Source organism: Varanus komodoensis, unplaced genomic scaffold, assembly GCF_004798865.1.
Source record: "Varanus komodoensis strain SLA01 unplaced genomic scaffold, ASM479886v1 scaffold57, whole genome shotgun sequence".
Classification (NCBI taxonomy): domain Eukaryota; kingdom Metazoa; phylum Chordata; class Lepidosauria; order Squamata; family Varanidae; genus Varanus; species Varanus komodoensis.
This window is the reverse complement of record NW_025336182.1, coordinates 2,763,208-2,777,257: the sequence shown is the minus strand read 5'-3', so window position 1 is coordinate 2,777,257 and position 14,050 is coordinate 2,763,208. Positions and strand designations below refer to the sequence as shown.

At 55.0% G+C, this 14,050-nt stretch overlaps 1 protein-coding gene across 3 annotated transcripts in view; it reads left to right on the top strand.

The window, feature by feature from the left end:
* Positions 1-266: 266 nt before the first annotated feature.
* Positions 267-14,050, top strand: part of OTUD7B (OTU deubiquitinase 7B) — a 41,944-nt gene continuing 28,160 nt past the window's right edge. The window contains exon 1 of one of the 3 annotated variants that reach the window (XM_044449123.1): positions 267-366. The gene's annotated coding sequence lies outside the window, so the exon portion shown is untranslated. Of the gene's footprint in view, positions 367-10,053; positions 10,261-13,213; positions 13,304-14,050 lie in introns of those variants that run through there. The other 2 variants (XM_044449120.1, XM_044449121.1) reach the window with 2 other exon arrangements.

Sequence of the window (14,050 nt, the reverse complement as noted above, 5' to 3'; positions counted from 1 at the left end):
GCCCGGACGGGGTGGGCGCAAGAGCCCGGGCGACGCCGGCGGGGCGCGGGCGGACTCGCTGCGGGCGGCGCCCTGGGCAGGTGGTCGCCCCGGGAAGGCGCGCGGCCCGCCCGCCGCCTCCCCCGCCGGCGGCCCTGCGCGCTCCTGGGAGCGGGCGCTTCCTTTGAGCAGTCGGTGGGGGGCGCCCGCTGTTGCTGCTGCTGCGGCGGCGGCGGGGGCCGGGGCCTTCTCTGCGGCGGCGCCCTCCCAGGGATGCCCTCCCGAAGGAGCCGCGGTCGACGCTGACTGTTGTTTTCTCTTTGGCACCGAAGTAGGCTTCCGTTTGCCCAGGCATTTGAGCATCTGAGATAGCTATAAGTGCGCACTGTAAGTTGCCTTTGGCCTACATTGATTGTTTTCGTTACATGTTGCCGAAGAGTTCCTCTTGCTGCATTGCTTTTGCGGTGTGCCATTGTGTGATTTTTACGCCGGATCGGCTTTTGATGTTGTGCGCACGCCCCCCTGGGATCTGTGGCTGGAAGGTGGCTCGCACCTTCGAAAAGCAAGAAGTAACAATGGCCGGGGCCTTCCAGGTCCAGCAGCGGCTCCTTCAGCAGGGCCGTGCTGCTGCTGCTGCTGCTCCGGGCCGCCAGGGCCGGTCCTCGGCCGGGGAGAGACGTGGCTGGGCGCACTCCGCCGAGCGCCTTCGCCGCCGCCTCGGCCCTGCAGGCCGCGAGGCGCCCGCCGTTCACGCCCGGCCGGTGCTGCGGGGCGCGCCTTGTGGCAGAGACGGGCAGCGCTGCCCGCGGAGGCCCAGCCAGCGCGTCTCCTCACCCGGGCCGCCTCCGAGAGGGGCCGGGCGCGATCCGGCGGGCGCGGCGCTTCTCCGGCCTCCCCTCCTGCAGTCCCGGCCTGCTCCGGCAGAGGGCGCGCGGGGCTGGAGGAGCGGGCCGGGGCCGGCGCCGGCGGCTTCCGCCGCGGTTCCGGCAGCCGCGCTGCGTCCCGTTCCCGCTGGTGCTTCCAGGGGGAATGGCGGTGGCAGCCCGGGCGCCGAAACACCGTCCGGGGTGCTTCGGGGAGACCCTGCGGCGGGTGGCGGGGCGGGCGCTGCGGCCTTCGCGTGCCGGTAGGCCGAGCTCGTCGCCTCGGAGGCTGCGAGGAGGGGGTCCTGCTTCTGTGCCATCCCAGATTCGCGTCCCCCCAGATTCACAGCTCGCGCTCTCGGGTTCCGCTTCCCCTTCTTCCCCCCCGCCCCCCGGGCCAGGACTGGGCCGCCCGCACTGGTGGAACTGGGCTCCAGCTGGCGCCCGCTCGGGCCTCAGGAAATGGCCTCGGCTAGGACGGGCTGCAGAAGACCTTGCTGTTTCTCCGTGGGGAAATGTAGCGCTGGGCCAGCCTCTGCCACAGCCGCGGAGCATTTCGGCAGGCCGCCAAGCTCTCGACTCCCATCATCCCTCTCAGAAAGAAAGGTTCAAGCCACCACCCTTACAAGTTTTAATCTGCTAATGTTTGGGATTAGGTGTGCTATTCTTAGCATGGCAGAACTAAGTAAAGAAAAGGTTGAGCGTATGAAATCCAGGACATCTTCACTTCTGTCGCACTATCTATAATTTTATTTTGGAAAAGCTAAATCCTATCTTACACTGAAGTTACACCTGCTCCCCCACTGTGTCAATAGCCACTCTTTCTGAAAGGAACACTCAAAACCACTGACTATTATCTTCAATAAATCTTGGAAAACAGGAGAAGTGCCAGATGACTGGAGAAGGGCTGATGTTGTCCCTATCTTCAAAAAGGGGGGAAAGATGAATCTGGGAAGAACTGACCAATTAGTCTGACATCAATCCCTAGAAAAATTTGGGAGCAAATTATTAAAAAATCCATGTCCAAGCATCTTGAAGAAAATGCAGCGATCAATAGAAGCCAACATGGATTTATCAAAAATAAATTCTGCCAGACTAATTTAATCTCATTTTTTTTGACTGGGTAACCTCCCAAATGGACAGAGGGAACACTGTGGACATAATCTACCTAAGTTTTAGCAACATTTTTGACATAGTGCTACATGACATTCTGATAAGCAAATTAGCAAAAATTGGACAAGATGGAAAAACTATTAGGTGGATCCAAAATTGGCTGCTAAATTGGACACTGCTAAAGAGTGCCCATCAATGGCACCTTCTCAAACTGGAGGGAGGTAACTAGTGGGTGCCACAGGGTTCAGTCCTGGGCCCAGTGCTCTTCAACATCTTTATTGATGATTTAGATGAGGAAGTACAAGGAAAGATAATCAGATCTGCAGACAATACAAAACTGGATGGAAGAGCAAACACCCTCAAAGACAGAATGAAGATCCAGAGCAATCATCATAAACTTGAACACTGGGCTGAAAGCAACAGAATGAGATTCGATAAGGACAAGAGCCAAGTCCTCACCGAGGAAGAAGAAACCAAAGGCATTGATACAAGATGGGGAATATGTGGCTCAACAGAACGGAACAAGAAAAAGATCTTGGAGTAATTGTGGACAAGAGGCTAAACATGAGCCAACAATGTGATGCAGCTGCCAAAAGGGCAATGCTATTTTGAGATGCAGTAATGGAGGTATTACTTCCAAATCACGAGAAGTAGTAGTTCCCCTATACCCCTCACTAGTCTGACCTCATCTGGAATACTGTGTCCAGGTCTGGGCATCAAGATTTAAGAAAGATGCAGAAAAATTAGGGTCCAGCAGAGGGCAACCAAAATGATCCAGGGTTTGGAAGCACTGCCCTGTGAGGAAAGACTGAGGGAACTGGGCATGTTCAGCCTTGAGAAGAGAAGACTGAGGGGGGCATGGTATCCCTCTAGAAGGACCTCAAAGGCCATCACAAAGAAGAAGGTCAAGATCTCTTCTTGCGGATACCAGAGTGTAGGACACAGAATAATCAGTTCAAGTTGCGACACCCCAGATTCAGGCTGGACATCAGGAAAAGCTTCCTCACTGTCAGAGCAATACAATAGTGGAACCAGCTGCCTAGAGGTACCCAGTCAAAAAAATGAGGGTTTTTTTTTCAAGAAGAAACTGGATGGCCATCTTGAGTGGGATGGTCTGACTTGTGTCATGCAACAGAAAGGGGGTGGACCCCACGACCTTCATGGCCCCTTCCAACTCGACTATGATACATTTACTTCAGTTTGGGGATTTGCCTCTCCTGCCTTGTTCCATGGGAAGACGCTGGCCCGGTGAATAATCAGGTTTCTGCCTTCCCCAACGTGGGATATGGCACTTACGTTGGCTTACCATTCCCATTGTCCTCAGCCTATATTGACTGGGAACAGCAGGACTTACAGTTGCCATATCTAGATTGGTCCCTAGATGTAGAAAGCTGCAGAACGGTTTGAGCAAACTGTGGGGCATGCTAGTCTTGCAGAGAAATGGGAATTTCTCCCTGCTTTCCAGGATTTGCATCTGGGCTCGACTCGGATTTCAGCCCCATGTCCTGCTGAAGCTTTGCATGGACATCAGCTGCCTCCCAGGTCCGAATTGCATCTTGCTCTTGCCCAGGGGCTGGTGTGATTTAGGATGCATTCAGAGCATCTGGAAAGCGTTCGCCATTTAACTGGTGTGTTCTTCCCTTGTAAATGTTTTTATAACTTTGTTAGTGATTGGATTTTAAAATAAATGAGCCCACAGTGTCTCGTCTTTCAACGATCATTTTCTATTACTGTGGAACAGCATCTGCAAGTGTCCTTCGTTCATTCATGCGGCAATTTAGGGCTGATTTACCTAGACTTGAACTTTCAGACCCGGACGCTAATGAACGCAATATATGCCATGTGCTGATTTCGGCTCGGAGTGAAGCGGCACTACATCCTGCTTCTTTTCTGGGCTCCCCTTAAGGTGGGCTGCTTTGCAGTGGAGTCTCAGAGCCAAACTGGGGGTCAAAAAGCCACGAGATACAGAAAGTGCGGCTCTACCACTGCACTGAGAATTATCATCACACCGACTGTGCCTGTGCTTCAGCTTTCACTGAGGTGCTTTCTTCTGTTTTCAGACAAGGGAATGAGCTCTTCCTTCGCTGACTGCCTCTGGCCAAGAGCACTGACTTGTAGTCCCTCAATGAACGACATAAATCATGCTTCAGGTTTTATGCTCTGGTCTGAGGATGACCTGTGTGCCTGAGGCTTGGATATCCATTCTGGTAAATTCCTGCAGCTTAAAGGAGCCACAGATATTGGGGCAGATTTGCAGAGGAGCTTCTGACGTTTAGAAGCTCCCCTGCGAACCCAGCTCCAGTGTCGTCTTGGGATGCTGGCCAGGCTATAAATTCTACATGTGGCAAGGACAATAGCAGCCGGCCTGAACAAAGGCTTCGTCTCCCCTCTGTGGCGTGCCAGCCACCTGTTCGAGTCTCCTTATCCCCTTTCACTCCAACCCCTTCTCCTCTCTGCTGCTCCCCTCTCATCTCGCCTTCCGGCCACTCACAAATCTACGGGATCCCTGCACCGGCTTTGCTAATTTGGGGATGGGCCACGAGCACGTGCCCTTTTGTAGGATGTTTTTATTTAAATAAAAAATTTCAACCTTTTGTTCAGCTGAGCACCCAGCAAAGCTGCTGCTGCTGCGCCTTGCAGGGCAGGAATGCCTGTGCCGTGTGGAGCAGCCGTTTTCCGGGTCCAAGCCATCGATGCGTGGGCCTCTGCCGGCAACGAGGAGCCTCTTTCAGCTGGAAAGCCTGCCAGGGGCCACAGTCCGAAGGTGGGAGGAGACAGTGGCAGAAGGGGTGGGGCCTACAGGATGAGCCCTTTGTGGTTTAGCCTCTCCCCACCAGTAACTGAACCTGCGGTGAGTCACTGGTTGCCACTTCAGCTGGATGGGAAGGGGAGTCACAGCCAAGCGGAGTGGAGGACCAGTGTCCTGTTTTCCTGCTTTACAGAAGTGGCTCCTCCTTTGAAATCAGCCTCTACTTGAAAGGCGATGGCCTTAAGACGAAGGAATAGCCGGGGCCTTGGAGGGGCTCACCCAAAGCTGGCCACACCTGTCCTGCGGACAGAGTGTCCGCTCGCTGCCTGGTCTCGGGCTTCCCGCTCTGAAGAGGCGAACTCCGTTCCCCTTCGAATCGTGCCCATCATGTCTCAGATTGCACCTCTCGGCCAAGAATCTCACGCCTCCAATGGCTTTTTTCTTTTGTATCGTATCAACTTTCAGCTTACAGGCCTTTATTTCTCATTTCTGTAAGCCGCTCCGGGAGGTTTTTTTGGCTGAAGGGCAGGGTAAAAATGCTTTGAATAAAATAAACAATGCGCACCTGGTGAGCTCTCGTTGCGGCATCGCACCCCGCAGCTCGGGGATTTGCATGGCCATCCGTCCCCAGCGGCTCCTTCGGCCGGGGCTGGGGACACGCTCTGCCTGATGTCCTGGAGAACCACGCTAGTCCGCGTAAATACTGAGCCGGATGCGCTGACTTGCTGGAGGTGGCTTTCCATGTGCCCGTGCAAATCAATCCTTCATTCAAAACCATGAGGACTGGAATCTATCTTGAAGGAAAGGGCCGCAAGTCAGGGTAGAAAAAGGTCCTGGGCTCACTTCCTGTCATCTCCTCTGGGAGTCTCCAGAGAAACGGCTACCAGCCAGCGCAGACCATTCTGGGTTGACGGCACTCAGAAAATGCCTGTGGGACGCAGAAGAAAGATGGTGCGAATGCAGACTCGGCCCCACCTCACTGGACCTGGCAGACTTCTGCCTGTGCAGGAGGGACGGGTTTCGCTTGCATGCCTGTGCGCCTCTCTTCCATAGCTGGAAGCAACAAAGAGATGTCCGTCTCTGTTAGTTTGTAATGGAAATCTATGAAAAAGCGAAGGAAAAGGCATCCTTGGGATTGTTTGTCAAGAGTTGTGTGTTGATGGTAATTGGGGATCATTTGTTGGATGTCGGCTTTTATAAAGGGAAGGCATTAGCGGGGGGGCGGGAGGTGGGGTCTTGAATTTGTTTTCCTTTCGAGTTGTTAACATGGCCGAATCAGGGGTACCAGATAGGCAGGGTGGCCACGGCAGAGTCGATGCCAGTCACTCAGGTCTGGTTTTCCAAGCGTACGGAAGTTGCCTCTGCGCCTGAGGCACCGCTGGCTTGGAGGTGGCTCAGATTCCAAGGAGGGCGCAGGCCCCCTTCACTGTGCGGCGCATCCTAGTGTGTGCTTGTGCTGCCGTGGGTAGACAATCACGTCTGACGCAACAGATTACGATGGGGAGCGTGGTGGCAGGCGCCTGCCAGAAGTGCCATTCCGCGAATTGTGCCAGTCTAACGTACTAGGAAGCAGAGAGAGAAAAAGTGCGTATAGTCAAGGCCATGGATTTCCCGGTTGCAATGTGTGGCTGTGAAAGCTGGACCAGAAGGAAGGCCGAGCGCCAAAGGATTGAGGCCTTTGGATTGTGGTGCTGGAGGAGACTCCTGTGAGTCCCTTGGACCGCAAGGCGATCAAACTGGTCAGTCCTAGAGGAGATCAACCCTGACTGCTTTTTGGAAGGCCAGATCCTGAAGATGAAACTCAAATACTTTGGCCACCTAATGAGAAGGAAGGACTCCCTGGAGAAGAGCCTGATGCTGGGAACGATTGAGGGCAAGAGAAGAAGGGGATGGCAGAGGAGGAGGTGGCTGGATGGGGTCACTGGGGCAGTGGGTGTGAGCTTAGGTGGACTCCGGGGATGGTGGAGGACGGGAAGGCCTGGAGGAGTGTTGTCCATGGGGTCGCGATGGGTCGGGCGCAGCTTCTTGACTCACGACAACAACAGAGGAAATTGGATAGCAAGGAAGAAGATGCTAGAGCAAACTCCTTCAGTTCGCTGGGTGGAAGTTATGCCTCCCCGCCAGCATTTGCCAAGCCTCTGCATGCTGCGACGCTCGCTAGATTCCAGGATGTGCCTGTCCTGCTCCCTCGGCCCACAGCTCCGTCCGTCCTCTCTTTGGGCACCCGACCTGCTTGATCAAGCTCCTCAGCGCCTGAGGCCAGGCAGCCTCGCCAAGGGCAGCGGTGCTTCTCCAGGGAGCCGGAGTTCGACTCGAGACGCACTTTCGGCGGGCCCACGTGGGCCTCCTCCATTCCCGGCCGTTGGAACCGCGTCCCACCAAGTGCACACCAGCATTTTTCCGGCGCCCCTCCCGGCCCTGCAGAGTGTAAACAACTTCGCTTCTCTTGGCTTGCAGCAGGAAGGCTGGACGCGAGGCCGCTCCCCACCAGCGCCCTTTGCACAAACAGCGTGATGGAAACAAAACCACGGAGCTGCAGTTGGAAAGGGGAAAAGGGCCAAGAAAACAAAACTCAACCCAGTCTCACAGGGGAACCGGGCTGCATAGCACAGGCTTTTCTTTCTTTGCTGGACTTTTCTGTGTCCCCAGAAATGATAAACAACCCTTTTGTCTGGGACATAAACAAGGGCTGGGCGAGAACAAAAGGGGCGATTCATTTTACCGGTCAGCTGAAGTGGCCACGTGACTGTCCCCCTCCCAGCTTCCTGCTCCCACTGAGGGGAGGCTGATGCCAAATGGATGGCAAGCCGGGACCCAGGGGAAGAGCCGCAGCCTCAGGACCACAGGGCAGCCGTTCCCGATCCGGGGCTTTCCAGAGGTGTTGGCCTACAACTCTGATTCAGGGAATGGCAAGGGCCAGTTCAGAGTGCCCGGATTCACGGTCAGGCAGGGAACCCCAAGGTTCAGCTCGGGGACAAGGCCCTGTTGCTCAGCACCAGGGCCAGGAGGCTCCCGAGCAGGCTAAAATACAGGCTCTTTTTGTGCCGTGAGTGCGCGTGGCAACCCTTCACTTCCTTGTCTGCCTGCGGGAACCGGGACGGCGCCAGGGCACAGCCAACAGGCAAAGCGCGAGCCCCCATTTCAGAAGCAAGCCACTTCCTCAGAGAGGCCAAGAGACCCACGCTGGCCGGCCCTCCCCGAAACCGGAAGTGCAGCCCAGCACTTCCGGAGAGCACCAGCTTGGGAAGGCTGCCCCAAACGGAATCGAAAAAGCGCTCCTAGGCCTGCCTGCCGCTTTCGGCAAACACGTGATTGCGCAGCCAGAGCGTCGCCAGTAGCCCTTGGGATACTACTGACCTCCCCTCACATGCAAGTTCCTGGGGCGCTTGACTCATTTGGGGCATTGCAAAATAGATCCCTGCTTCGGTCCAAGGTGCCAGGTTGACCTACAGGCCTCCGGAAGCAACAGTCTCATCCACAGGTGTCCAACCCGATGGGCTGAGGCCAAGCTCAGTTCTGGAGACGCTCGGGAGGGCTGGGATCGGAGGGCCACATGCCTCCCTGCAGCTTCAGGCGCTGGCTGCCAGTCGCAAAGCCTTTTGGGAGGACTCCCGGCCTTCTGGGGTGGAGGAACCATGGAAAAGCCAGGGCACCACCAACTAATTGATGGCTGGTGGAAGGGAGCACGGTCACTTAGGCAACCCCAGAGATGCCAGACTGTGTCACGGGCGGGGGGGCGGGCGGGGAGACAACACGTTTTAAAACATCCTTTTATCAGCCAGCCGGACCAGATTTTGCACACAAGCCTCAGATCAACGCCCTTGCTGCTCTGCCTGGCGTATGTCAAAATGGAGAAGATGAAGACGGGAGTGAGCGCAGGGAGTGGGACAGAAGATGCCCAGCAAGACAATGCTGGGCCAAGCCCAGGGCGATGGGTCGCAGTGGACAGCGCAGGGGAGCAAGGGAGACAGGGAGCGCCTTGCCCAGGGAGGGCCAGTCCGGCTCGGGCGTCAGGTGAACAAAAGCGGCACCCCAAAGGTGAAAAGCAGCACACCTGTGGATGTCGCAGGAGCGTGCGAGCACACGGCGACTGACACATCCGTCCTCTGAACTTCACACAGCCTGAGCCGCTCGTGGCACCGAGCTCTGGACTGCCCTCCCCCACAGCCACTGACACCCCCTGCCCCCAGGCATCACAGGATAGTGGGGCTGGAAGGGGCCAAGAAGGCTACCGGGGCCAACCCACGGCCAGTGCAGGTCACCAGCTGCACCATCCCAGGCTCAGTATCTCATGAGCTGTGGGGGCAGCTGAAATGCCACAACCACCTGGGAGTCTCCCAGACCTCCTGTTATGCTGAAGGAGTTGAAGACAACAATCATCTGTAGACAAAAGAGGGTTTTATTACAGGACAAAAGCAATATGCAATTAAAAGCAAATGAGAATACACAACAATGATCGGCACAGGATGTTAGCATGGCAGGGGCACCTGGGTCCTGATTTATCTAACCTTGTGGTCTGCTGCCCTACCCCAGGGTTTGTCTGGCAGGTGCTTGATCAAGCCACATCCATGGTGAGCAGCAGGCGCCATGGTTTTCCGATGAATGAACATTACCCGCGAAAGCTCCTGCCAGAATGAATCATCATAGAATCGTAGAAAAGTAGAGCTGGAAGGGGCCAGGAAGGCCACCTAGTCCACCCCCTGCTGTTGCAGGACACCAGTTCACACCCTCCCACTCAGGTGGCTGCCCAGTTTCTGTTGAATGTCTCCAGTGTGGGGAGCCCCCCACCTCTCCAGGCAGCTGGTCCCACTGCCATATTGCTGTGACAGCGAGGAAGCTTTTCCTGATGCCCAGCCTGAATCTGGGTTGTCGCAACTGGAGCCGATTATTCCGTGTGCTGCACTCGCATCAGCAAGAAGAGCTCTTGACCCTCCTCTTTGTACCTCTGAGGTACTTTATAGCGCTTCTACTTACTAGCTTGCCTTTAATGTGACCAAAGACACTTTACTGGTTCTGCTCTAATGGACTGGCAAGGCAGTCCCTCTGGAAATTGTTCTCCTGCGGAGACCCATCCTCCCTGTCTTTCGGAGAGATAACACAAGGGCCATGAGCTGACCCCGTGCATATTCCACATGCTTTGTCCGTCAGCGCTGCTGGCAGCCCACGACCGGGAGAATGCAAGGCACTCGGCCGTCCTTGGACGAACAGGACGTGGCGTCCGTCTCCTCACTCGGGGCCCCCAGGAGCGAGAGCGCTGCCCACGGGCTCATTGTTCCTTGCGGGCTGTGCTTCTGAGCTGTTGTTGTCGGTGACAAGTACTTTCTATGATTTCACTGCTGTGGTTGGAAGTCAGCCTTCCAAGCCAGAGAGGGGAGATAATAGCGGCCAAAGCCACATCCTCCACTGTGTTCCACCACAACCCTGATGATCTGTTGAGGACTTCCTCTTGGAACGCGCCCAAGATTCAGACAAAACAAAACCGGTCTGGGATCAATTTTGGAGTATTCTCTCTGGAGATCCACCAAAGTTTGGGCCTGGGTCTTTTCAGGAAGCAACGTAAGCCTTTTTATTTCAGAATGTTTTTAGTTTCTGGGAGTAATTTGGCTGTGCATCTATGTTTATAACTTACATTTCCCCGTGTATTCTACATGAAAGATCTTTTAGTATTGTTAACTGACTCAGAGCATAGGGCTGGATCCACTTAGTTGTACTTAGAGGAGACCCACTGAAATCAATCCCATTGATTTCAGTGGGCTTCTTCTAAGTATGACAAAATCTAGAAATATGGGCCGGCTGTACATTTGTACCAAACAGCCCCTTGCATAGCCCATGACTGCTAGACAATTCCGGCAGAATGGCCTGGCTTTGAAGAAATGCCAAAAATGTACTTTTAACGGGCAAGTAGTTCTAGAGTAGAATTTAAGTATTTCCAGTTCTCTGGTGCACTGTAAAATGGGTAGAGGGGCCTCTTCCAAATGGAAATATGTTCAATATATTTGCCTTAATCAACAGTAGTCGTGACCTTCGGTGGGGGTGGGGGAGGCAGATTCCAACTGTTTAAACAAGTAGTTTGAAGAGGCAGCTTGACTATTATAAAGTATCGTGCATTTTTGTGGTGGTTTTGCAACTAAACAGCAGAAAAGCTAAAAATAATACAACTGAAAAGTTCAACTATATGCCAGCTAAGATATTTCTAAATCACATTTCTTTAATGAACAGGTAATTAAATTTAACAGTCCTGCCAGCACAGACTTAGCCTAACAGTTTATTCCTAGAAATGAGGCTTCCGAGACAAAAGCACATATTCATTATTCAAAATAGTTAAATATTTAAAACAAAGCACACATGTGTTTCTATACATTTCTCTTTCTACCTTTTCTCTAAATAGCCAGCTTGCAACTTGTTCCTTGGCATTAAAAGGACACCTATACAATCTAAATAAGAGTATAACTTTCTCTTTGTTATTTTAGCAACCCATGAAAATTATGCTAACAGGGAAAGGGTGAAACAAGAAAACCTCTGTGTTGCTTGGCACCAAAAACTTCCCGGCGAGCCGTTGTGTTAGGCTGCTGCAACAAAGGCAACTGTCTTGCAGTGTTTTAAAGACCAGCTGTGCATATCCTATGGGTATCCACCCCCATGTAGTTCAATGGGACTTTCTCCCTCCTGTTTAGGTCTATGATTGAAGCTACCAGCACATATGCCTGGAAGTAAAACATATTGAAAGCATTTGAGCATACTTCAAAGTTGAACAGGTATAGGGTTGCAGTGAATTTAAACATTGACACAGGGTTTCATGGACCAAGTGCAGCTCCCCATCCGAGCCTCCCCCTATTTGTATGTGCACGCACACATGTAAATGTGGCATTCCATTTCTCTCTCTCTACAGTATAGAACATGACAGGAAATCTGTGGCACCTCCAGATGTTGTTAGACCACAACTCCCATCACCCAATCATTGCCCATGCTGCCTGAGGTTGGCAGGAGCTGCTAACCCAACAACACAGGAATGTCGAAGTTCCCTTATCCCAGATTGGACCCTTGGTCCATCTAGCTCAGCCTTGTTGGCACCGGCTGGCAGCAAGGGCCTCTGGGGTTGCAGGCAGGCCTTTCTCCTGCCCCACTTGGAGATTCTGGTGGAGACTAAACTTGGGACCATCCAAAAACAATGCTGCGGGTCTGTCACTGAGCCAAGGTCTGTCCCTTCTGATAAGCCAGGGGTTTTCATCCCGTGCTCTTCAACAGTATATATGTGTGTGATTTTTAATCTGTTCAGGCACAATTCTGTGTAAACTGGGGAATACTGGGAGTTACGAGATCTTTCTTCTGGCTGGGGCATGCTGGGAGCTTTCTTGTCTAAACCTGCTTTCTTGTCTAAACCTGCCAGGGCGACTTCTTTTCTTTTCTTTTCTAACTTTTCTAACCCCTTTTATATCGTTTATATTTTTTTATTTATTTTATATTTTATATTGTTAATTTTAATTTTATATTATTATTTTTGTATTGTATTATATTTTATTGTGTTGTAAGCCACCCCGAGGCTTCGGCAAGGGGCGGCATAGAAATGTTCTAATAATAGTAATAATAATAATAAACATAGAAACAGAGCGAGTTTCTATGTTTTAGAACATAGGGGCCTCCCGGGCCATCTAGTCTGACCTCCGGCACCAGCCGGCTCCGCTCACGACATGCCCACCATGAGATTGTGCCCTTACTGTATTTTTAAAAATGAGTATGTTGCTAGATTTTAAGAACCTTTCCAAATCAGGCCAGGGTCCACCTAGCCCAGCTTTCTGCTCCTAGTGTCCAATTAGCTACCACCAGGTTCTCACAGGCAGGATGTGACTGCAACAGCACTCTCATGTCCATGTTCCCCAGCAACTGCTGTGCACAGACACGCTGCCTCCGATTCTGCTTGCAGACACGCGCTCGCTTCTCCGCGTGCGGATGGCGGTCCTGCTGCAAACCGCGGCCTCTTGCAGGGCGCCCCATGAACGAGGGACCCCCAAGAAAACGGGGGGACCGGCCGCTCCTGCGGGTCCGCCCGGGCACCAGCCTGGGTGGGCGTGGCGGGGGCGCGCGCGCGCCTGCCTCGGGGGCGGGGCCTCCCGTGGGTGCGAGTGCGAGGATTGGCTCTCCCGTCACGACGGCGACGCTCAGCGAGGAGGAAGAGGCGGCCTCCGAGCGCCGCGTCCGCACCCGAAGCGCCTCCGGGTGGAAAATGGGGCTGGCGCATGCAGTTCCCGGCCGAGGGCGGGACGCGGCGGGACGCTCCGGGGTGGCGCACACGCGCAGAGGGAGCGAGGCGCGCGCGCCGCGGAGAGCGCTCTGGAGAGAGGGGGGGACGCGCGCGCAGGCGGACCGGTGCGGCGGCGCTCCGCGTCCCGGCGGACTGACTGAGCCGCTCCCTCCGCAGCTCCTTCCCCCTCGGCAGGAGCCGTCGCCGAGCGGGGGCGGGCGGGCGAGCTGCGGCTCCGCCCCTCCCCTCCCCTCCCCTCCCCTCCCTCCCTCCGGGGGAGCCTGGTCTCCCCGCTCAGGGCCCGCGGCCCTGCGAGGCGCCTCGGGATGGCGGCGGCGGCGGCGGACGACGGCGACTGAGGTAAGAGGCTGGGGCGCCCCCCCCGCAGAAGTTTCTCGCGCGCTCGCCCCGCCCCTCTCCGACCCTCGCCCGCGCCAGGCGCGCCCCACCCGGCGCCCCGCCCCCTCCGAAGGGTCAGGGGGCCTCGCGCCCGCCGCATCCGGCCCCCCAGGTCTCTCTGACCCGCCCCCTGAGCTTCGGGGGGGTTCGCTAGCGCTCCGCCCTCTTTTAATACTCCTGACGGCCCCGCCCACACGACCCTCTTTTGCTCCACCTCTTTAGAAGACGGGGGTCTCCTCTAGCTCGCCTTGCAGGATCCCGGGACTACAGCGCCCATCAGGCCCTCTTAGTATGCCCAGTAGTCAGAGATGATGGGAGTTGTAGTCGGAAGGTGCTGGGTCCCCAACTCCCTGCCCTGGTTTCCTCCCATGATTTTTCCAGCCTCTCTGCTACTCCACCCTGGTGCCCCGCAGGTGTGCTAGGCCGTGTCTTCTCTCATAATGGGGCGATGGGAGTTGTAGTCCAGCGCACCTGCGGGGCACCAGGGCAGGGCTGGGACGGCCAGGTCTTGCTTAGCCCGGCTTTCAGCTCCGATGCCGCTCCCCTTGCCTTGCCCAGTGCCCGCTCCCTTGCTCACTCAGCCTGAAGCCCTCCCTGAGTTCTCAGACCCTCTTCCTCCCTGCCCCACACAGTACTTCGGCAGCCCCCGTCTCTGCAGCTCCTCTTCGCTTCCCCCAGAGACCCCTGCCCAGCTTCTGCTCCTTTGCC